Here is a 24680-nt window from a genome sequence, read left to right on the forward strand (position 1 = left end):
GTTGGCTGCGCAGGAATAACAATCACTGCTTCATTATTTATTTCTGCCTCTGTTGTCTCTGGCAGTTATCGTAGCCATCCGCCGTTATGCCCCCCCCTCCCCCCACCCCACCCCAAACCCCCACCCATTATTTACGAATTCAAGAGAAATAGTTTCTGAAGTGAAGCAGGCGCCCGGGGAGCTGATTAGCTATTTACAGATGCCACCCACAAAATCCCATGACCCTTAGAGTGGAGGCTGTGAGCAGACAAGCCAATTAGCAGACAGAGGAGCTGCAGCCTGCTATTATTGCTATTATTCGCTCTATTATGGTGGCTATTGCTATTCTTTGTGGAGCAGAGCGCTAGGGGCCGAGGGCACCTGTGCGGCCCTGTTAATAGCGGTGCAGAGTGCCAGTGACGGGGCCACTGGAAGGCCCAGCCCCGAGCACCAGGCCCACCAGACAGGCTTCTGTTCTGGGTCACACTTCAGGGCTACGCTGCTAACTGGATATGATGGCTCACCGTAAGGGATCCACATGGCAGATGTGCTAAATGACTGTCTGAGGGGTGTTTACGTGGGTGTTGGTGTGTGTGTGTGTGTGTGTGTGTGTGTGTGTGTGTGTGTGTGTGAGTGCGTGCCTGCAAATTCAAGTGTTTAAACAGCACCAGGTTAGAGAGCATCTTCCTGTTAATGTGTGTGCAGAGCGTTCTGACTGATGGAAATGCAGAGTATAGTTGAGTATTTCAAGACACCACACTCCAGACCCTTTAAAGCCTCTTCTTTCCAGTAAACAGAAAGGTATTACTAAAAAAAAGTGTGCTGAGATACACACACACAAAAAGATGTGATTTGATGTGATTTGATTTAGATGTGCTGTGTCTTTTCCTGCCTCCAGTGCAGGCTAACGAGGTAGAATTTAATTAGGGAGGGAGTGAGACGAGTCCCGTGAGATTTCACTGCCTGTTCACAGTCTGAGATGGACTCATCTTGCTCTCAGCTGAATCTCCGAGCTGGACCAAGATATAGAAGTACACAATAGAAGTGCACGCAGTGTATTTGGAATGGGGACACATTTTGTACATCATATAAGGAAATGTGTTCTGAACATGATGCTAATAACAATTAGCACTAAATGCTACAGAGATAGTGATGATACAGATGTAATGGTGATGTTTAGTCAGGTGATGAGAGGCATTTTTGGAGAGTGTAGATAAAATTAAATCACCCCGTTAAGACCAGGTTTCATGTAGCCAATTTGTCTTTTAATGGAAATCAGTGGAGTGGAGTCTGCTGTGACGAGTTAAAACAGACCCTTGAGGGGGGGGGGGGGGGGGTTTAGGAGTTATAGCTCTTTACATTTAAAATATACAGTATGCCATCATAGAAAGGAGTGAGTCAACATCCATGTCACACTTAGAAAGCATTAAACTAAAAACGCTTCTTTCTGTCTCCCCCTTAAAAAATGTGTGTTGGTTTTGCAGTCATAGCGAGTTTTATTACCAAATGTCTCAGGAGAGAATATGTGCGCTTTAGAGAGAGCGTCGCAACAGAGTGTGTACGCTTTAGAGAGAGCGTCGCAACAGAAAGTGTTCGACGGCTGATCTCGCACATGGCATCTTTTCTCACTGTAACTCCAAGACAGCAGAACACATGACTGCTAAGTGTGCAAGCATGCGCGCGTGTGTGTGTGTGTGACTTTAAGGAGAGTGTGTGTGTGTGTATGTTTATGGTGAGTATGATTTTGAGGGAGAGAGATGGGGAGAGGAGAGGAGGGGAGGAGAGGGGAGAGGAGAGGAGGGTAGTGATTCCTCTGTCGTTCAGTGCCTGTCAGCCTGCGTTAGTGCTCAGAGCATGCGAGGAGCTCGCCTGAAACTGTCAGCGCATCCTCTCCTCCTCCGCGCTCTCCTCCTCCTCCTTCCCCCGCTTTTTCTGTCCCTCCTTCTCTCCCTCCTTCTTCCACTCACTCACACATAGACACACACACACACACACACACACACACACACACACACACCCCCCCTCACCCCCTCTCTCTCTGATGTTTCTCACAGTGTAAGGCACAGCCTGTGAGTGAATGCCCAGGCACTACACACCCCCACCCCCTGCGTGCGTGCGTGTGTGTGCGTGTGTGCGTGCGTGTGTGCGCACGCGTGCGTGTGCATGTGTGTGTACACACACTGCAGACGCGTGTGGTTGACCGCACTGGGCTCCGAGCTATGTGTGAAGACACGCACAGCACAGCATAGAAGCGGCAGCTGTGATTCTGATGTTCGCTTTTCCTCCAGGAGCAGCGAACAGAGCGCATCGTGCACCCGTCCCTCTCGTCCCTCTCGTCCCTCTCGTCCTCCGATCCTTCACTCCGCTCTGCTCCTCTCTGTCTCTCGCGCTCTCTCCCTTTGGCTCACTCGTACAAGCGTGTGAAGCTGGAGAGGAGGAAAGACCCTCTTCCTCTTTCTGTCCCTCCCTCTCTCTCTCTCTCTCTCTCTATCTCCCTCTCTCACTCTCACTCTCTCTCCCCCCCTTTTCTTCTGCTCTGTCTTTGTGTCCTGCGGTGGGATAAGCAGTGAGAGGATGCACCCCTGATACAGCTCCGGACCTGAGTGATCTGACTGCTCTAACTGTGAGTATACAAGTCTCTCTCTGTCACCTCGTACACACAAGTGCGTGCACACACGCACACACACCTCATTTCATGCACGAACACACAACCACTCAGAGTTGCAGTAGGCTGGAGATATTAATGTTATTTTCTCACCTGAGTGTTTTATAAAATTCTTTTTAAGTATTGTCATTTTTCATGCGCGTATTTTTACGCCAATGAAAGCAGGTCACTGTAAGCATTTACAAAACAAGAACGTAAAGTCTGTGATTAAGTGTCTCATGACATTTGCTGTTTGGGTGACAGAAATATCCGCTGTCTGCGAGTTGATTTTGCAAACGATGCAACAATTTCAAGTTGCAGTCACCTGTTCTGGAAGTGTGTGTAGAGATTCCCTGTCATGTCTTTTCTTGTTTGGGATTCAGAAGTATGCCTAGCTCTCTTCTCTCCCTAAAACAGTGCATTTATCTGTCATGCTGTCAGCTCTGTTCCCAAGCTGTGCACATGTACGCTGTGGGGAACACCGTGAGAGGTAGGGGAATCTGAAATAGAACACAATCACTTCTCCAGTTCAAGGTTTATTAGCCCTGTGTTCTACATTTAGTTTAGAGTGTGAGCATGAGGATCTCTGTGCACTCTGGGCTACCGTCACCTATAGTAGGCTAGAGGTGCCTTGTATTGAAAAAGCTGAAATGTATTCTTGTTGGTGTGAACCTTCTTCCCGGTATATGTCTTTTGTAAATGTTACATTTCTCCATAGAATGACTTGGTGCTGTGAGTACGAAGCCCTCCATATAAGTACGGAGCTAGGACACTAGTGTGTTCATGTATATAGGGACCGGGGTGATTGCGAATTTTGGCCCAGCAGGAGAGCGATGCGTTCGGCTCCTTTCCTCATGTCCGGACAGAAAGAGTGAAAAGACGTGGCAAGAGATGGAGAAGCCATGAAGCAAACGTGACGGCCAAACAAGAGCGTAACACTGTCCTGAGTCTGTCCACAGACAGACGCCAGACCGCATGCTTTAACACAAAAACCAACAGAACGCTTCAGAGAAGTATCCCAGGAAACGCACGTCCTCGCCGGCGTGCGCGCGACGTTTTAATACGCGCTGTATGCCTGCGAAGCGTTATTTGTACATAGGCGTGCATTCAGTGACAGCCATGTGAAAGTTGTGACTGAAAACCATTTATGCCAGGTTGCAACTATTTATTTGGTTTTGGTAAACTCAAACCATGTGACCTGGTGCTGAGTTGATGGTGTGTAAGTGCTCAGAATTTGTACGGCCAAGTTGTGTTAGAGGTGAAGTCTAATCACTGGAGGAATTTTCTAGTAAAATTTCTGCTGACAGTGTAATGTGGAAAAGAAAGACAGACTTAAGTCATGTCTGAGCTCTTTACAGGTATGTTGTATGTTATTGACTCCATAAATTCCAGTGTGTGAGATCGTAGCTTTAGATGTATGAAAAATAAATGGATGAAGGTGAAGGAAACACAAAGCAAGGAAGCAGACTGCTTTATATACTGCACAGCCGCGTGCTTTCACAGACCGGGTTCTCCTCGCCATTTTAGCCTGTCATGGGCCTGGTTTGGGGTGGTTGTAAGTGTTTTGCCCCCAGTATGATGTTGCTATTAGAATCTTCTAAGAGATATTGCTATTTCTCAATATGATGACAGTATCCTGCTGTAACACACAAGGCAAATAAAAGATGGCACGAGATTTTTGGTGTATATTGTAAGCAAACATTAAATCTGAAATAGACTTTATTAGTTTTGGAGGAAATGGCAAATTATACCAGAAGTGGAAGGTCTGTCCGAGGCTAGGTGCTAACAGTGGGAAGAAGCGTTACACAACTGTGATCATGACAATTGTCTTAACCGTGACTGGTGATATTGTGTTGTGGTTGTCAGATTTGATGAACAGGGACGTTTCTGAGGTAATATCAGTGGTTTCATCAGATCTCTTAAGCCTACTTCCAGAATGATGAACTGAAATATCCAAACTGAACTGTTTAGATGCTGGTGTGTGTGGCTCATTAAACAGAGATTTGTTTTCTTAAACTTAAGGACATAGTTGACAACTTTCAGCTTTTCTTCACTTTCAGGCTTTAACTAGATTCTTTTGACATTATCTGCTTTGCCAAAATTTTGCTCATAATTAACATTGCTAATTGTGCAGACCTATTAGTGGACAGTATTACAGTGGTCTCTTTTGTTGATGTTTCTTATCTGTTTGTGGTGAGATAATTTAGATAGTAATGTGCTATTTAAGTAATGTAATGGGTCTTTATGTAAGTCACTAGTCCTTTTCCAGCCAACATAGAAGTATGTTGCACCTTTCTGCATCAAACTTTGAAGTCATTTAACTATTTCCAGACAGAAAATGTTTTTAATGTTTATAAATATGATATTTCGGAATGGCAATGAAATGCTTTGCTGGCAAGAAAAGAAATGGAATGGAAAATGAGTGAATAATTGAAAAGCCAATAAGGCCAGATTTAGACATCATTTAATCATTAACACACGACGTGCCAGTCATGCTCATTGTTCATTTTGTGATCCCTCAGCAGACGAGACCTCTTGAGAGCCTGTGAGTGCAATGGACTGGGAGAATTTGTGTGTGGTTTATGATGGCAAGTGCCCTTAAAGTAATCAAGCAGCACTTGTAGTCAGTAACCTGCAGTCATATTTAACCAGAAAGGGAAAAAAATGTGGCAATTTAAGTGAAATGAGCAGGGCTAGTTTTGGCATGAAAATAATAAAGCACTGTAGCTGCTGGCCACTACAACTGCTTTAGGATGTTTTAAAATTCATTATTTAATTAATCTATTTATTTATTTGTTTGTTTTCCAAACTCATTGAAATTATATTGTTCAATACCTTCTCTTTTGCCAACTTTGGTTGGTTTTGGAATTTTTTTAGTGATTGCAGGTGTGGCTGAACAGCTGGCTGACTAGTTCAGCCTACTGATTGGTTCAGCCTTGGTTCAACCTACTGATTGGTTCAGCCTGCTGATTGGTTCAGCCTCGGTTCAGCCTTCTGATTGGTTCAGCCTCGATTCAGCCTGCTGATTGAGTTCTGAAGCACCCTGTTCACTTTTAAAGACCTGTGTCAGACACTTATGCCACTGAGATTCAATCCTGGCCCTTGAATGTAAGCTTGGTTCATGTTTTCATAATTACTAGATGACTATTTCTCACTGACACCACACTGAACACAGCACCCATAAATGCATTTGATGTGACACATGTATATTGTTTACATGTCCTGATAGGTAATGTTAAAATAACTGCAATGCTAATTTATCATTGGGCCCATTGGGAACCAGTTGGCATCTGTAAGTACAGTTAAAGCACCACTCATCTCTAAGTACAGTAAGCAAATAGGTGATACAGGTGTGATGTTTATTTAATATTTATTTATTCACATTTTTAATTTATTTTTTACATTTTGTTTATGCCACTATTTCCTATAGCAAGCAGTTTAAGTGGGCCAGGCATAAGCTGGGTTAGAGCAGGGTTAAAAGGAGCTACCCTGACCTGACCTTGGACCTTACACTGTCCCTGTACAGACGAGAGTGACGGATGTGAGTCTAAAGGATCTAGTTGATTATGTTCAATGGAGAGCTTTCTCCTCTCCCACCTTATTTATGGTCCCCTCTCATCCGGCTGGAGCAGGGAGGAATAAATCTGTCACGCTCAGATCTACTACATCCACCACGCACGCACACACACACACACACACACACACACACACACACACACACACACACACACACATACACACACACACACACACACACACACACACACACACACACACACACACACACACACACACACACACACACACACACTCACTCACACATTATCTCTCTCTCTTCCTCTCTCCCTCTCTCCTCTTCCTGTCCTCAAATACAGCACAACTCAAGCTGTCTCCCGTTGTTAGACAAGACAGGAACGCAGGCTACATCTAGCTAGGGTAAATTGAAATGACTCTTCCTCTTACATGGTAATTAAGGACTAGATACGACTAGATACGTTTATCGCTGATCGGCTGGCTAAATGTTCTTTCGCAATACCTTCAAACAACATGGCCGTAATACCAGTTGATAGTAACTGCAAACGGGCTTGTGATTATTGTCATACTGAACTCACCTTGTTTCTCATTGTGAGCCAATTTTTAACACATAGACCGTATCTCAATATAGCATTTATGTGCAAAACTACTGCCTGTTAAATGTTGCCTGTTATTCCAGAAATCCTCCATGGTTCTTATTGCAGTGAAAGTGCAAAAAGAAAAATGCATTGCAATGCATGCTGTGTAATGGCTGTCGTGTAGTGCAGTGGAGTGGCAGTGAGTTAAATCCAGCGCATGTCTGTGTAGAGATCAACGCCTTGTCTGCAATACATGCTGTTTCTTCTAGCAGTGAAAGTGTCAATGTCTGTACTGGACACAATGCATCAGAATCTTGCATGTGGTCTGTTAAGTTCAACAATGAACTCGTTATCCCCCCCCCCCCCCCAACCACCACCTCCACCACCTCCACCACCTCCACCACCTCCACCATGTGGTACAAAAGCAGGGCACAGGATTTAATGTCTTTGAAGTAAAGACTGATCAGTGGATCCAGAAGCACTGAGTCATCCTCGTGTCATAAATCGCCCCGCTGCGTGTGTTTGTGGAGCGGAGCAGCAGCGAGAGTCGCCCTTTCTGATCACCCGGGACTTTAGGATGCTCTCAGAGACAGTACCGCAGACTCTCGCAACGCACTCGCAACGCTCTCGCAACGCACTACTCTTGCACTGCACACTCAAACGTGGTTTCAAACATTCGGCAGATCCATGAGCAGCAGAATCATGTAAACTGTGCGTGGGGAAGAGCTCCATGTAGGTTCACGACAAAACAAAAGCAAAAAAATAAATAAATGCATCCTAATAAAATCCACTGATGAAGACTTTTGCTTGTTCAGCAATGCATCATGTGCTTGCGCTCAGTTCCTTTCAGTTACCAAAACAGCACTTGTGTTGTCAGTCAAAATGATGCATACAAGTCATTTTTATTTATCTTATGTGAAAATAGAATGAAGCTAAAAATACACTTGTTTGAAAAAAAAATGAACCGGCAACAACCTTTTCGAAGCTGCAGGCGAGGACGTTGCTGGAATAAACCCTAGCAGCAAGCTGAACCACGTTTCCATACGTGTCAGCCTACCAGACTGGAGCCACTCGGGTTGTGTCCACCCTGGGACAGCTTTTGATGGTCGCACGCGCAAAGAGTGTGTGGTCCCAGACACAGAACCATCAAATACGCCTCTCTGTGCACATTTCGGCTCCGGTGTTGGGACGTGGAGCGAGGGGGGGGAATGGCGGCTGCGTGCCTTTCGTGGTCATCGTTTGCAGGTTGAGCTCTTCCCCAAAAAACAGACTTAAAGGTGGAGCCAGGAGATGAGACGAAGGGTTGGGGTTCAGACGCTGCCTCTGAAGCACACTGACAAAAGGCAGCTTAGCCAACAATTTCCTCCCCTTTTCTCGCAGAGGGTGAAATAAAAAAAGGGAACCGACTGGGGGAAAGACTGGCTTTATCCGCAGTCTGTTTGATGTTGGATTTTGCGTGTATGTGTGTGTGTGTGTGTGGGTGTGCACGCGTCTCTTTGTGTCTGTGCATGTGTGTGCATATCCGTGCTTTTTTTGGGGGACACCACCGGTCCTGGGAGAGCATTGGCTATCAGAGAGAGTGTCACTGGGGGTGTGGTGGCTCCTGGCCCCTGGAGGGCCTCTCTTCCGTCACCCCGATCCACCAAAACCGACAGAAAAGCTGGTTAACACTGTGACCGTGTCTGAGGTGTAGACGGTGGCCATTAACAATTTCTCTTTCTCTCGTGTGCTCTCTCTCTCTCCCTCTCTCTCTCTCTTTCTTTCTCCCGCCCCTCCCTCCCTCTGCCCTCTCTCTCTCTCTCTCTCTCTCTCTCTCTGCTGAGTCTGGTGGTGATGATTAGAGCACAGTGCAAGCCTGTGTAATAGGCACGGGGGCTACGGCTTTCGCGCCGGCCTGATCTGAGGCACGGCCGCGCCGGGTATTTCAGAGGGCTGCAGCAGGAAGATAGGGAGATTGAATGGGGGAAAAAAAAGTCTGGAGGGAGGGGAAGAGAAAATGGGTGAACTGGTATTAACTGGTGGACGTGCTGTCTCGGCTGGCAGCGAAAGAGAAGCTCCCCTCCGAGCTCTCGCGCGATCAGCTTTTTCGTCAAATTCCGCATCACTCTAGCTAATAATAGCAACGACCAGAGACGAGAATAATGTTAGATTGTAACCATGGTTACTCATTACTCATGCTAGTCTGAATATGTAAAGCAAACATATGTTGTGCTGTTACATATGTTGAGCATACTAAGGGCTGTATGGTGGTGAGGCAGGACGTATAGGTGTCTCGATTACCCAGTAAGGTGTGCTGTGATGAGTGTTTCTCATGTATCAGATTGTGTTAGGCTCCTGCTAACATAACAGAGCGTGGATGTGCCAGACAGCGATTTTTTTCACAGAGCTGAAATCTGATTTTAGAGTCGACTTGGTTCTGATTTGCCAGTGACACCTGTTCCTAATGTGCCTGAGAGCAGCGTGTCAGAGGGGCAGTGTGGGTGTCTTGGTAGTGTCGCTGTCCCACAGTTGTCCCTCCCCAGTATGTTCCACCTGGCCGCACAGCCCTCACTCCCTGAAGGTCGTCCCCCACCGCCCCACACACATACACACACACACACACGATCGTCTAAAGACAGAACAGGTTTGTCTACAGGCGAGAGAGGCACTGTCTGAGGCCGGCTGCGAATCCTCCTTCGTGTATCAGCACTGATTCAACAAGCAGGATTGCTGACTAAACGCAGCGAGAGTCGGTACCCCCCGCGCGCGCACACACACACAAACACACACACACACACACCGCGTGAGGAACGTCTCCGGCGCCACTTTCTAGTCATGTTTGTTTTCTCTTCATGTTGAGTGGAAATTGTCACTAGCAGCAGGCATGTGCCAGAGCACATAGACCGCCGAGCGTAGACGGCCAGCAGATGTTGAGACGGCGCTTGCATGCGTATCTTGGCTCTTACTCGTCGTTTTATTAAACGCAGTTTATTCAGGTACTTAGGTTCTAACGATTTCTCATCAGTTTTATCGAGGGCTGGGATCGTTGCGGAGCATTGATTAACGGAGCATTGTAGTTAAATGGATATTATGAACTTATAAAAGATGATCCTCAAAATAAACATTTAATAAAGGTCTGAAGAGATGAGATTCAGACTGTAAGTTTCAAGTGTGTCACCAGTGTGGGTGATATTCTGTTCTTGGGCCCGGTGCCATCTTTCTGCCCTGCTTCAGCTGGTAGTGGCTCTCCCAGGATTGGGATTAGTAGTGATGGTTACTGGAGGTTCTGCTTGGGTTGCCTTTGCCCACATTAAACCAAGCAGACCACCCCCACCCCCACCCCCACACCCCCCCAGTCCACTGTCTGTGTGCGTGTGCTTTTATTTAGCAGGAGCTGTCATCTCCCATAAACCCTCGGTGCGCTAACATCCATCGGCTCTGCCAACTTCCCTGTGACGGGCGCACTTGTTACAGGAGAGAGAGCTGACAGCTCCAGTCCGACTGGCCGCTCTGGCATCTACCTGAGAGAGAAAAGGAGAGAGAGAAAGAGAGAGAGAGAGAGAGAGAGAGGGAGGGAGAGAGAGTATATGAGTGACTGAGTAGCACACACAGGAGGGCCATAACTCTTACACAGGTGGCTTTGGACATTACTTACCTTCTTCCTCACCAAAAGCAGATCCTAACTTAAGTTAGGCGTACTACCTTTCAACTGCAAACTTCAGCATCTCTGAGCCTTGCACCCTGAAGCGAATCCTGACCTGCTGACTTAAGTCTTGTAGGGGACGAAGTCATGCCTTCATAAGTTCATAAACAAACCCTACCTTTCTTATATATTATATATATATATATATAATTTTTTTTTCTGTTTACCAGCTTTTTCTGAATACCAGCTTGCATATCATCACGTTGTTCCTACAATTAAAGTCTCCAACCTAAATGTCTCATGGTAATAACAATGCAAATGAGTTTAGTCCAGGGACAGAGTCTTCCTTTCATTATTAATAAACAATGATCTGCTGCAGCTCTGATCGGCCCTTTGACACGCTTGTATTTGTTCTAGAAATCTTTCTTCATTCTGGGTGGAGTTGCTCTTTATTTTCAATCAGCATCCTTGGATCAAAGTTTAGCTCAGTTGAACAGCTAAACATCTCAGTAACAATTACAGCAATTTACCTCTCAACAGTTAACCAGAGAGACAGGTATATACTGGTGCTCACTGAGCACAATCTTGGGCTATCTTTGGATGAGTAACAATGCTAATTCACTTACTAGCTGAAATGTCTAGTTAACTGGGGTTGATTCACACTAAAATCTCAATATTTAAATCCTGACATTTCCTTTTTAGAATCAGTTGTCATAAAAATATTGATGTTGTGTTGACTTATTATAAAAGTGATTGTATAACTGATGCTGGCAAAACGAGGCAAGTGATCCTGCTTTCGTCTCAGGAGCTCTCTGTCAGGTCCTGTACGTTGGTGGACTATGTATGCTAGTTCCTGGAAATCAAAGCAGTTATTGTAAAAAAAAAAAAAAAAACAACCAAAAAGACATATATATGTATATGATTGTAATATATATGATTCACAGGTGAAAAATAGCATTACTGCTACAGTTGAACATACTTTTATAATTAGGAAGCAAATGGTGAAAGCTGATTTTTGACAGCTTATTTAATACTAAGGAAAAGATTTCCATTTTTATAAAATTCATGTCTCATCTTTCCAGTGGGTGGTCATATTTTTCCTCATACTTGGGCCATCTAGCAGAGTTTGAGGGTGCCATGCAGTATTTTTGCTGCTCCTGAGATTGTGCTTTTCTGGACTGAGATTGAAGTTGTCATGTCTGAGCCACTCCTCCGGCTTGGGTAATACAGCCCCAACCCCCCCAACCCCCCCTTCTTTCTATCCCTGGTATCTTTCAAACTTTTTATACTCCTTCCTTTGAATGTTTTCATTACTTGGGATGACTACATCTATTGCTGCTTATCCCCTATCATGACATCTGATTTGTTCTACACTACTTGTTTATCTGTGTGGATCTGGGGGTCCCACAGGATCTTAGCTGTTCTCCATCACTCCGTGGTTCCTCCCATGTGTACGGCTCATGTGCCTTGTACATTCTTGTACATCGTCCCCCATCGTGTGCTTGTGTCTCTCAGTGTACACTCTCCCTGGCAGCCTCTTGAATCTTGATACCAGGTGATGTCTGAAAGGCTCTCAGTCTGCACCTTGGGTCTTGTCCGTTGTGATGTTCCACTGCTTCAGTCCACCTAGTGCGTAGTGCATGATCTTGTGCTACAGTGATTAGTGCCTTTCTGCTGTCCTTCATTCCTGCCTTTTCCAGCCATTGGTATTAATAGGATTGTCTTATGGAAGTCACCTTAGCTATTTGTTGGTTAGGCATTATCTTATCTTGCCTGGGCACCTTCTCTGTTTGGTGACCATGTACTCCGTCGGATTGAAGCGTTCCTTTATCAGCAAATGGCAATGTTGGATGTATTGCTTGGATGTATTGATGGTTGTGTCGTGTATCTACTCGGACAGTGGATCTTGGACTAGGCCCTTGCCTCCTTTTTCCAGCTGATATACAGTTTTTGGATGTTGGATGTTGGGTGGGGTGTCCCATGCATTGTGATGTTAGCAGCTTTCAGTTCTATCTGAAGACTGTCAGGGCAAACATGTTTATGGCTTTGACCTTATTGTGCCATTCAATCCACTCTGTAGGAGTCGTTACCCTATGGAGGTACATGCATATTGATGCCCGTGGTTCTACCTCATGGTTCCCAGTTGACTGGAGAATGCTTGTAGTGTTTGTAGGTGTCCTCCAGGTCTGTCATACGACTTTGTGGAAGTTCAGGTCTTTTTACAACTGTCAGCTGATTCTGGCCTGACGTTCATTCCCAAGTCCTCTTTGCATCATGTAGAGGAGGTCAAAGGTCAGAGGAGCTCCTGAATCTGTACCTGTACCCACTCTTATTGATGATCAGGCTGTGAGGACTCATGCCTTTGTAGAACAGCAGTGAGGCCAAGCACCCTCCAATGGAATGGGCATATATATGATATATTTATATCATATATATAATATATTGATATATTTACCATAATTGATATATTTACCACACTGTGTGGTTACCTGGACAGTTGTGTATCCGCACACATGTGCATTCGGCTCGGTGGCTAGAATACCTGACGGGAGCGTCCATGTTGTGGACAGACATGTTACTGGTCTGTAGTTGGAGGGTGCTTGGACTTTGTTGGGATCCTTTATAACCATTTCCGTCCTACCTTGTGGTATGCAGCTTGGATAGGAGCCAGTAGGTATGGATCATGTCATGGCCAGGGGCTGTCCGGTTCTTCAGGTTTCTGATCTGCTCTTGGACATGACATCTTCTTGTTGTACTGCTGACTGGTTCCTGCTCTGGGAGAATGAGGTGATCTGCTTTGAGATCTCTTAACCACTGAGCACTGGTGTTATGTGATGATTCATTCTTCCATATGCCCTAACAGTACAGTTCTGTTTCAGCTCTAGTTAGATCCACAGTCAGGGTTCTGTTGCACTCAAACTGAGGATATTTTGGATTGTTCATTGATGACGAGGGCATTTACTTTTTTGGCTACTGCTTCTTTTGTGCATCTCTGCAGCCTGTATGCCAGTGCTATTAACCTTTGTTTAGCAGTCTCTAGAGTTTCACTTGTGTCTTCCCCTGATGTAGTGGCAAGCCCCTGATGTGTGTGTGTGTGTGTAGAGGTGTTCAAAATCGTAGTGAATGTGTTTCCAGAGGAGAAAAAAGTGCATAGCTGATGAAGGATACATGTGTGTGTGTGTGTGTGTGAGAGAGAAAATTTGAGGTGATTTTTAAAAAGCATTAATAATCGATGCGTATCATTTTATATTGGAACAGTTCTGACAAATCATGGTGTAATTCTCTTTGCCATGAAGTTAGTACAATGATATAAAAATAATGCAGTTTTGATTTTAGTTATTACAAGTAAATAGACCAAATTTACCAACTGATGCGTTTGGTCTGTTTTTCTGCTGCCAAAAAACTTTTATGGATTACATTATTACAAGAAAAATCCATTAGTTTATTTATGCTCCTGCCTCCCTGAAATGGCAGAATTGTTGTCATGCATATGTGGTGTGAAAGGGATCTTAAAACAGAAATGAAAGACTCACCATTAGGAGCATGGTTGTCAAAACATGAAACCACTAAATAGTGTCATGCATGCTCTGAATTCACAGTCTTCAGTTGAGTTCTGTCTAGAGCGAACATGTCTTTAGATGATGAGCATGTAAGCTGTGTGAATGGAACGATCTAAGAAGGACTGAAGTGATCTTGAGAGGTTGCTGTATTTTACTGTGTGTGTGTCTTCTGTGTGTGTGTGTGTGTGTGTGTGTGTGTGTGTGCGTGTGTGTGTGTGTATGTGTGTGAGAGAGAGAGAGAGAGAGAGAGAATATTTAGACTATGCAGTGACTGTTAAAATGGTGGTGGATACTGTGCCATTGTATTGCTCGATGTGGGTAGATAGTCTGTGGGTGTGTGTTCAAGTGTCATACTCTGAGCTAATCAAGTAGTCTCCATCTTCTTCCCATACACTTAGAGCCCCATAGCAATCTATTACCAACCTGTCTAGTTTGATGAAAAGGTCATGGAATGTTTTGACTCCATGGAGAAAATGCACTTGGAGAACCCTCCGTGTTTGTGTTTGTGTGCGTTTGTGAGTCTGTGTGTGTGTGTGTGTGAAACCGTAGGAGCACTTTTTAGCAGCAGAGCTCCATCCCACTGAGATATAAACAGAAAACATGTAGGAGTGTAGCTCTGGGGACAGCTCTTTTGGAAAGCTCTGTTTAAGACAGTCTCCCAGTAGGGGCCAGCCACCTCCACTGTGTCATCCAGCCTGCTAGTTAATCATCAAATACACCCTACACAGGCAGGAAGAGAGAAACAGGGACTCCTCTGCCTCTTTGTCATATTTCAGTCATGCCCAGCCTTTTGGTGACCTGGATACAGATAAATGTTTATGCTGCAGTTGGACATGCTGTAACAACGTCGAGCTGTTCACCGCATTAGGTCCAGTGTTTCCATGAAGCGATTGCATGTGGTCTCCTAGTCTGAATACAAATCGGCGTGCAGTCTCAGCTGAGAGTGCCTCTGCAGGGGCCGCCTTTTAACTTTCCCTTTGTTTCAGCAAAACCAGCAGACTTTGTTTTTTCCTTGAGATAACCTGCCCAACTTATTCAAGGGTACGCAAGGCTTCCACGTCCAGGGAGCAGGCGGACTTCTAGTAAGAGTTCGAAATTGTGTTTGCTCTTGCCGCACACCTGACTCCATTATCAATTAATGTTTGCACTTGAAATACATGACACACACATAAGCACGCGCGTGCCGGGAATGCGTCGGCCAAATTTCCCCGACTGCTCGAGCAAACCCCAAATTAAAAACATTTAACGCGCGTTGGACGGTAGCTACCTGCCTGTTTCAAAGTATCTGCCAGTTTCAAAGAGCAAAGAGCGACCCCGAAAGCTAATGTGATACCAGCCGTCTGGGTGATCAGCGGTTCACAAGGCTGCTGTCTGGTAGAGTTTTATCTGTGAATGATCAGTGCCGGGTCCTGTCTGAAGAGCTGGGCTGTGTTCTGATTGTTCAGCTATGCAGGCTGTCATCAGTGTGTCAGGAAGTACAGCTCGATCCATCACAAAAGCCCTCTCTCGCTGCTCCTGCTCCCAGAGCAGATGGAGCTCCAAAATAATATGCTTCCAGCCAGCCTTCCGTGCCAGCGCTCACGCACATGCTCAAAGTATAGATCCATTTCACCATAGATGTCCTGTGTACAGAAATGCCACTTTTGAACTTTACAGGTTTCTTACTAAAGTTTGGGTGTATGTCCAGTTAGCAGCACGAATATATGTTAGAATTCTCATTCCAAATTTATCTAGAATCTTGTGCAAAATTAGAGATACTGCTACCTTAAACCCCTCTTCTATCTCTCTCTCTCTCTCTCTCTCTCTCTCTCTATCTTTGTCTCCTTTGCTATGTCTCCCTTCTCCCTCTCACACTCGTGGTCTCATGTACTCTGTGTTGCTCTGGCCTGTAGCCGGCTCTAGGACGGGCCCGTCATGTGGGGAACAGGAAGTGCCCCACTGGCCTGGCTCTACAGTCCCAGCAGGCAGAGAGGAGAGCCGGCACCTGCCACAGCGCTCGGTCCCGCCAAGCTCCAGAGCCCCAGTTCTCCTTTTGTCCTTGGCCAGAAGCGTCCGAGTGCCTTTGCCGTGGCTCGGGACAGGCAGGTGCTGGCGGGGTGACCACAGTGGTTGTACATCATTGATGTCAGTCATCGACGGGCACTTTTTTTTTTCTCTCTCTCTCTCCTCTCAGGGCATCGATCAGAAAATAAGTCAACAAGGGGCCCCAAGATCAAATCAATGGGAGTCAGGACTCTCATGGAATTCTACTTTATTGAGCAGGGCACCACATTTCACTGCATACATTGTAATGGAATTATCTTATCTTCTAAAACGTAATGGATAATAACCCATAGAAATATTATAGTGGAGTATCAGTTTTATAGTTAAGAAAGGCATGGACTTTAGATTGTTTTTCTTTTTTCTTTTTGTTGTTAAAAGTTTCAACTCTAGCTTTCTTACTGAACTTATTTAAATGGACAGACATCAGCTACAATATTCAGAGGCTGCACTGAAGTGTTGCTTTGTTTCCAGCTTGTGTTAAGATCATGTAAATCAGGTTGCTAATTGCTTTAAATATCTGATTTGCATTTAGATTTGAAGAAGTCCTTCTGGGCTGCGATGGAAGTGAATGTGGCGTATTTTGGGAAACCGAGTGAATTGCTGTTGAACTGAGACCAAGGGCCAGAGTCACAGACCTGATCAATCCTACAGAACTGCTTATACAGCAGACCAGGCTTCCTCCCTCCATCCATTTCTCCTTCTTTCATCCTTCCTCTCCCTCCTTCACTCTCACTCTACTCTCATCTTTTTTCTCCCCCCCCCAATCCCCCTCCCATATCCTAATCAATAGCTGATGTTATCATGCCTCATCAGCTGTGAATAAGTGTTCTAATGGAGGTCAGGTCGCTATGGACTTCATCTGTTCTCCCAACCAAACCAGTGACAGAGGCCTGATTAAGGTGCATATGTCTGCAACAGCAGCACCGGGGACACACATTCATTTTCTTTGTGTTCATGTGTGCATGCGTGCATGCATGTGTTCATGTATGTGAGAATGCATGTGCTCATGTGTGCATGCACGCATGTGTGTTTCCTCATTGCTGTTGAGTGCACACATGGTTTGGTTTACAATAAGCACAGTGGAGCACTCAGCCTGCATGGCATGATTATATTGAAAAATGCAGCTCTATATATCATGGTGCATGCCATAGTCAGCATATCAGTAAGAAAGTTATGGAGGCAAACCTGGGCCAGCTGGTGGAGATGATGAAGGTTGGCTACACCACCATTTTAATAGAGTAGGAGCTTGATATTTCGCAGAAAAGGAGAAGCCATAAAACAAGTTAAGGGGGTGTGGACCAAACACGGTGTAGGAAACAGTCAGTTACTAGAGTACGAAGCCAACTAAAAAAAATCCCCCTCTCAGCGGTTCTCAGCTGTTTTATCTTGTGATGACAACATAACATCTGTTTGCTAAAAGGTAGTAATGTAACACCTTTGCAAAGTAATTATGATTTATTTACCTTTATTTTCTGAAAATTGTCACAGAATATATGCAGATACCGAGCATTCTCCTGTGCACCCTGTCTGATTTTCAAAGGATGTTTTGGTAACTTTAATATATTGTTTCTTTAGAATGTATTTTCGCCACAAATTGAGAAATATACCTTCTGCCATAATGTAGGACAGAAAATGCGCACATTTAAAACAGGTGCAAAAGTATTACTTACTCTACAGTAGTATTAATGATTTACTAAATAAGGTGGCGTCTCATATTAATAGCTGAAACAGATGATCCTCTACATGTTGTTTTGCCTCCATACGTTTAGCCCCTCAGTCAAATGCTCAGTCTCCATAATCGCGGTTTATGTAGTGGGTTGCTGAGTGACCCTTGAGGCTGTATGATGGATGCTGCACTATTGGATTGATACTACAACATGACATTTATGTAATTGTAGGGGGTTGGGCCTGCCAGCATCAGATAAAGACCTCTTCTCACACACATCCCCCAGTGATGTTGACTTTGTTGTGTTGCTGCTCATTTTTTCTTAATGGTTGTGTTCAGTCTCTGTGGCAGAGGGTTTAGGGACAGCGTCCCCGGTCCTCCTGTCTCTACTCCCCCCGTCCCCAGCTTTCCTGTCCCCAGTTGTTCAGGTGGTGTGCAGTAGGGCTCAGCTGTCTTACACTCACCATTAAACCTAAGGGTTTATGTGCATGTACACCTACAAATGTGTAAGGTTATGGAATTTCTTTTTCATTAACTAGGCTACTTTACAAATTTGTAACCAACTAAGCATACATGTTAAACTGTTAACGTTTAACAACACTGTGTTCATAGCTCTGATTCATAAATTACACTGATTTAGCACATTTCATGTTTATGTCGCATTTTGAGGTTTACCAGCAAACGGGCGTGCAGAGTCTTGACACAGTGAACATTGGAGTTTGAAGCCTGGGGTCTGAACTGAACTTGTGATTCTTTTAATCTTGAGTTTGCCTGATGGATCGGTGTGAATACCAAAGTCAATTAACTTAATTACAATACAGTGGGAAAAGGGGGAAAAAAGAGGAATGAATTAATATAGATTCAGACAACACATACCATCAAATTTAAATGTGACGGTTCTTGTATTAGGTAAATGTGACTTAGAAGTGAAGTGATGTGCATATGTGTGATTTAAATAAACCTACTGTGGGGGTCAGAGAGGGTGAGATGGGCACTCAAGTGAGCGACTCGACTTGAAGTCACATTTAAGTCGCTTAGAAAAAGACTTCAGACTTGACTTGAAACTCATCCTAAATTATATCCAGGCGCTGTGTGCAGTGGTTATAGGAAAATATACTTTCTTTGTGTGCTGTCATTATTGTATACTTTTGTTTCGGGGCTGTGGGATGCCTTTTCTCGCCATGCATCACAACATCGCTTATCGTGTGCGGGAAATCGGAGAGAAGCATCAAATGTAAACAAGCGAGGTTGATGTGGCTTCAGCCGGAGTACGTATAGACTTTCGCTATAGGAAGTTTTAAATCTTGGATATAAGTGAATGACAGCAACATGTAAAGAGTGTGAGAAACAATTTAAAGACACTGGAACAACCACATCAAACTTAGTTCGGTTTACGCTAACCACTTAGACTTGGACTGTAGCCAACAAATTTGTGACTTGATTTTGACCCTGCGACTCTGATTTTGACCCTGCGACTCTGATTTTGACTCTGCGACTCTGATTTTGACTCTGAGACTCTGATTTTGACCCTGCGACTCTGATTTTGACCCTGCGACTCTGATTTTGACTCTGCGAACAGAGTTTTGGTCTTCTCTCCCCTGGCTTCTTCCTGGTGTATCGCCCCACTTTGAAAGCGGTCGTTTTCTGTGGTCACCTGAGTTACTGATTATGCAAGTCAAATGCAGAGAGATGAGGATGCACTTACTTTTGGCTGACAAGTGCTATCTGTGTCAGACGCAGGCATGTGGTCCACCCTCACCCCTGGCTGTGGGGCGCTGGCAGTTACACTGATCAAGATTGACTTGCTGCAAACTACCCAGCGTCCCCCTGCTTCTTTGGGCCTGGAAGGGTGCAAATTGGCTTAGAAGTGCCACAAACACAGGCAGAAATGTTCAGGTTTGCTTTAATTGAAATGCTACTGCAGCTGCACTCTAGTCTGTGCTGTTGACTCTCCCCTACGTTTAATCCCTTGGCAATTTGGGTAATGCTGTAAGTAGAACCTCAAAGGGACCAGCAGCAGTGCTGCTATTAGACACTCTCCGGTATACATTGTTAGATAAGGAGACGGCATGAACATATCTCTCCGGTGTATTTTGGTCTACCATCTGCTGCGGGCAGGTTTACTGAATTACATTAAAAATGTCCAGGTGAGAGGCAAAACAATGCCGCTGTCACTTAGTGCACCTGGAATTGTCTAAATTGTAACTGGGTAAAGATGGTGAGAGTGGAGGAATGGGGAATTGATAGGTAGGACTGGCCCATGCTATGGTAAGGGTAGACATTATGAGGTCTCCAAAGACCTCCCACACTCTCACAGAGGCCCACTCAGCTGGCAAGCCTAATACAAATTGTAATTGTGTGCCATAAATCGTGCACAGCGACAGAGTAGGTCAAGGCGCAGAGACAAGATTACTAAACCATTACGGTCAATCAAAAGAGTCCTTGAATTGGAGGATTTTAATTAGTATTGGGCTCTGTGCGTGTGTTTGTCGCTGTGTGTGTGTGTGTGTGTGTGTGTGTGTGTGTGTGTGTGTGTGTGTGTGTGTGTGTGTGTGTGGTGGGTTTTGTGTGTTTATCATAAATGTTTGTTGCCATTTCTGAAACTGAAATTGGAATGGATTTGATAGTTCAGTGTTGATTATGATGACAATCAAGAGCCAATAAACCTTCCAATAATGAATGTAATGTCAGTAATACGGTCACACAAAAAATATGGATTCTTTATTTCAGTGTGGGGAGCCTATGAGACTATGGCCTGTGAGTTTGACAGAACTCCTTAGCTGTCTGCTGTCTGCTGTGCGTGATGAAGCTTTTGGCTTCGCCAAATCGTGCCATGTAATAATGGAGCAGATCTCCTTAATCATTGGTTAATCTTTCTCAGGCTAATGTCAGCAATATTTAAGGGTATTATTGCTGATCAGGGACTCAGTTAAGTCTTGAATAAGAAATCTTGTGGTTGAGCAGGTGAGCTTAAGAAGCCTCTTGACAGGCAAAAGTGTGAGGTTTGTTTTCCTCACTTAACTTTACATTGGTTTTGCATTTATAATACCTGAAGAATCTGTCCTTTAATTTCAAGGTGCTAAGAAGCTTACAACTCAAGGAATGTTAACCATTGCACTTGTGTACAAATGTTGAAATCCTGTGATGATTTTTATATTTTTTTGGATGATTTCATCCAGTGTTTCTTCCCAGATATTGGCTTTTAGCTCCAGATTGTTACCAGACAAACTACGATGCTCAGATGAAATCTTTCAGAAATTTTCTTTCAATTCTCACTAACTTTAATAGAAAGAGCTCACCTTGAACCTGCTCTCTCCGGCTTCCTTATTTGGTACACCTATCTCATTTTGTAGGTGTACGCTTAAAGGTGGTTGTGCTGGCATAAGCGGTTTATCAACCTGCCTGTACCCCATTCATCACTGGTCACTCTCACCACCAGACCTGCTGATTCTATATGTTGGGGTAGCAGGCCATTGTCAATGATGCAGTGATGCATGTGAAGGCTGTTGCGTCTGGATTAGGCACAGCAGTATTGCTGGCGACTCCTCACACATCCGTGTCACTGCTAGATGTGAGTAGTTTGCCACATAAAAATATGTAATGGTGTGTTGCCAAAATATTACAACTGATGGATACAACAAACTGTCCCTGGCAGTGAATGATCGATAGTTTCTAACTTTAACCCTCCGAGGTAATTCCAGTAACATTAATACTTAAATTGGGCGGTAGGTGTGTGTGGTTTGTAATATGACTGTTACCTTGCTTGGTACCGTATGTGGTACTTCCTCTAAGTTGAGAAAGTCATTAGACTGGTGTGTTATTCACACCCGGTTTGGCCGGGGTGGAGGAGAGGGGTTGGACCCTACTTTGTCTTGTGTGTGTCATCTTGTCAGGCTGTGACTCACTCTCTGTCTCCCACCTGGCCTCGAGAGATAGCAGGTGTAGAGAGAGGATTCTCAGGGGATGGCTGGAGACAGCTGGTCACACATACTCTCACTCTCACACACTCTGTTTCTCTCTCTCTCTCTCACACACACACACACACACACACATACACACACACATACATTCTCTTGGGCATGTGCCGTAATTTCTCTTGTCAGAAGTGTGTGGTGGGAATATGGGGTCTTGGCACATATTGGGCCTATGTACCACCACATGTTCATCTCTGCAGTGCTCCATAGATTTAATTGGTGAGCTGCTGTCAATAGTGACTGTGCTATGTGTCTGTCCACATGTATCTCGTGATATTCTGACACTGCAGGCAAGTGACACTGTACTCTTTGAATACTGTCATTGTGCTGCAGGACAAAGGTGATGTTCTATTCATGTTTCTTCTTTTTTTGTAGATTGAACTAAAATTAATTCTTCATTCTTTAAAATTCTGAGTGTCAAGCAGTGGTTTAGATCTATGTATGATTCTTTTGTTCCTAACACCTATTGTAGTAGGATTAATTATATATATATACTCACATATATATATTATATACATAACAGTCCAACATTGCTCCACTCATATCAGGTACATCGAAAATGTGTAATTGTAAGATGCACTAATTGCACTAATTATGCTTAATTCAGTCAAGATGTGCTTCGTCCCGATTTGTGGGACTTCGGTGTATATTTACTTTTTCAGTTCATCAGCATTTTCCTCACTTTTTTGGACAGTGTCTTCGGTGAACAAAAGCTTTAATTTAATCTATCATCAACTTGCTGTGCTCCAGGGGTGCATGTCCTTATTGTTTCTGCCCATCCCATTGTATCCCTTCCTGCCGCCTCTGTATGGACAAAAGCACGGCGAGGAGAAACGGCAACTGGGAAAATCAACACAGAGAGCAGGATGGGGTGCAGTGGCCTTGGGTGTGTGCCAATGACACCTCTCGAAAGTATTTCATTCATCAGGGGGGAGAGTGCTTGAGCCTTTGGAAATTGCTGCAGATAAAGGAAAGGACACACCTTGAAGAATTGAATTGTGAGGGGAAGGCATTTGAATCCCCCCCCCCCCCCCCCCCCGCTCCCCTCGTCTCCTCCCCTGGTGATGCGTGCTGTACTTTCACACAGCCCCTGGTTACTGTTCCGCTTCTCAACTGAGCTGTCATCACCCTCCGTGCCTGGGCACACTGAGCCCAGCTCTGAGCATGGCCGTGCGGCGGAGGGCCGGAGCACACCGTACAGGACCCGAAGAGCCCGGCCACACGGACTCCAACATTCAGAGGCCAGCGTCTTTTCTTTTCGTGGTGTCCACCATCAAAACATTATCTCTGATAATGGCACAGGGCTTAAAAAAAATCCAATTACAGTAAATCTATATTTGATCTTTTAAAAGCACTCACTAACATTGTCAAGGAAATTTGCTTTAAAGATTCTCCATAACTGACGAGACCTGAGGTTCCGGGTTATTTTTCTTTGAAATTGCTCAGAGCTGTAGACACTGATGGAGTGACGAGGAACGCGAGGACATGGGGTGGAGCGTCGGGGCTATTGACCTTCGGCGAGCTCCTCCTCCTCGTGTCCCTGACACCACAGCACAAGCCTTTCACTTTAAACCCCTCACCGCATACACAAAGCCTTCTGTGATGTTTAATTTAGTCACTCGGAGCCAGAGGGCACCACTCGTAACAAGGGAGAAGTCTGGAATTAGGAAATAAGAGGGAACAATAACAAAAAGAAAAAAAAAAACCAGTAGCAACAAAAACAAAGAGTTTCCCCCTCTGTATTTCCCCTTCACATGTGCATGTGTGAGGAATGAAAGGGAAGCAGGCAGGAAACAGGGGAGAGGGACTGACTTAATGAGATGGATGGCCGACACATGGGAAACAAATAAATAAGTCAAGTGAAAGTCAAATAGGAGCGGGCAGCCCAATAATGAAGGTCTGGTTTCCCCTCTCGTCTGTTCCTGCCTCTCGTGCTCAGGAGAGCGGTGAAGCAGTTATGCTCCGGCAGTGTTTAGCAGTGACTCGCTAATCAGGGCTTGATTAAACATCCTTTCTGAGAAGCAGGGATTAGGGGAGTCCCCTCAGAGTAGGCCAGCAAGTCTACTGAAGAATTTGGGCCAAGAACCTTCTGATGTGTCAGGACGGCGTAGCCATTGTTGGAGCGCCTCGGCGTCTGAGGCCGCCAAACAGCAGAGCTACAAAATGGGTGAATGCGGCGGGTCCGTTAAGACAGCTGCTCTGTGGAGTGGAGGCTCCGTGCTGCTCTGGTGTGAAATACAGAGCGACCCAGAGCCGGAGACCCAGGCTTCCTCTGTCAGCGGAGGATAACCCACCCTACACAACCTGCACTTCAGAACGATCAGAACGGCATGAGACATCTGTTTACTGTCGTAAACAAAGCAATCATGGATGTCAATAGGACAGGGCTTGGCTGTCTTTTGTGTTTCAGCAGTTTCAGATGACCGATTACTGGTTCAATGTAGGGTGTAGAATTGTAGCGGGTCCTGATGTGACCGGCTACAGCTGTAGCTACAATAAGTCTAAATGTGCAGGTGGACTTGCTCGTTTACACTTATTTATCCAGTTCTGGGGCACAATGTCTCGCAGAGAAACTGAACATGTGGTTCAGATTCAGTCTTGCGTGGACTTGCAAAGTTTAACAGCTGTTTCTTGAACATTTGATTTTGCATTGTCAAAAAAATGTGCTTATATCTAAAAGTTTTTTGTTAATTAATAATGACGCTATTTCATAAAACAAGATGGGGTTGATGTAACTTTTTGTAAGTTTGTCTTTGTTTCATTGGGAAATTCTATAATTGTCTTGGCGTGCTGAGCAAAATGAGCTTTTATAAGTGCTTTTTTTTAAGGAATTGCAGCTGCCTTCGGCTAAACCTCATCCAGCAGTGCTCAAGAGGAAAATGGACTTCACTGTTAATGATCCACAGAAACAGTGAGAAATTGTGCAGGGCAAAATTAATTTTGTACTAAATCCAATTGAGTGGAGCTTTGTGGTGAAAGACCACAACCAAGGACACCCCTGACTCACTCGCTCTGTTCCGGGACGTTTGCACACTCGTACTTTGCTCTCTTGTCAGCGCATATGACCTTTTTGAGACGTA

General features: G+C 44.8%; 1 protein-coding gene across 1 annotated transcript in view; it reads left to right on the top strand.

Annotated features, from left to right (window-relative positions):
• Positions 1–2131: 2131 nt before the first annotated feature.
• Positions 2132–24680, top strand: part of rbfox3a (RNA binding fox-1 homolog 3a) — a 302634-nt gene continuing 280085 nt past the window's right edge. The window contains 1 exon segment of the mRNA XM_076999552.1: positions 2132–2602. The gene's annotated coding sequence lies outside the window, so the exon portion shown is untranslated.

The sequence above is a fragment of the Brachyhypopomus gauderio genome, chromosome 3 (assembly GCF_052324685.1).
Source record: "Brachyhypopomus gauderio isolate BG-103 chromosome 3, BGAUD_0.2, whole genome shotgun sequence".
Taxonomy (NCBI): Eukaryota; Metazoa; Chordata; class Actinopteri; order Gymnotiformes; family Hypopomidae; genus Brachyhypopomus; species Brachyhypopomus gauderio.